The following is a 785-nucleotide window of genomic DNA, read 5'->3' as shown; positions in this document are numbered from 1 at the left end:
GTAGCTGGGACTACAGGCGGACGCCACCACGCCCGGCTAATTTTTTGTATTTTAGTAGAGACGGGGTTTCACCATGTTGGCCAGGATGGTCTCAATCTCCTGACCTCATGATCCACCCGCCTTGGCCTCCCAAAGTGCTGGGATTGCAGGTGTGAGCCACCACGCCTGGCCGAACTTTCCTCTTTAATGTGCGGTGATTGGACCAGCTTTGTGCAGTGGCAGTGTCATAGCCAACGAGGTTGATCTGAGGTACAATTATTGCTAATTGAAAATTTTTCCCAATACCCCACCATCAAGACTTGAAATATAGTTGCATTGACAATTTTTGCTGGTATCTGTGGAGACTGAAAACAAACAAACAAAAAACCAACAACCCTGCCGTGACTGGGGGCTCCTGTGAGTGATGAGGGCAGGTTTTTTAAATGAAGAAGCATTTGGCTCTAGGTTTTAAGTGCACATGTAATTCAGTGGAGGAGAAAAATATGGTATAAAAAGTAATAAACTTAGGAGTGGGAGTGGGAGATTTCCTGGAAGTGGTTGAATGATTAGAGTTCTGATTCAGGCCACATGTTGGTTTTCTCTTTGGTCAGTTTTCAGGCTTGTCCCCAGACAGGCCAGGTTAGAGCTGCGGTTCTCAATGTGTGGTCCCTGGGCCAACAGCATCAGCATCCTTGGGAACTCCTTAGAAGTTGCTAAGCCAGAAGCTCTGGAGTGGGGCCCAGCAATTTGTTTTACAAGCCCTCCTGGTGTCTCAGGCGCATGCTGGAGACTGAGAATCACAGAGG

The 785-nt window shown here is 47.8% G+C and overlaps 1 non-coding gene across 1 annotated transcript; it reads left to right on the top strand.

The window, feature by feature from the left end:
* The first annotated feature begins 204 nt into the window (after positions 1-204).
* On the top strand, positions 205-344 carry LOC123573305 (U4 spliceosomal RNA). The gene has a single exon (XR_006698009.1). It is a non-coding gene; the product is annotated as a U4 spliceosomal RNA (small nuclear RNA).
* Positions 345-785: the final 441 nt, after the last annotated feature.

This window comes from Macaca fascicularis, chromosome 4 (genome assembly GCF_037993035.2).
Source record: "Macaca fascicularis isolate 582-1 chromosome 4, T2T-MFA8v1.1".
Taxonomy (NCBI): Eukaryota; Metazoa; Chordata; class Mammalia; order Primates; family Cercopithecidae; genus Macaca; species Macaca fascicularis.
This window is presented reverse-complemented; position numbering and strand designations above follow the sequence as displayed.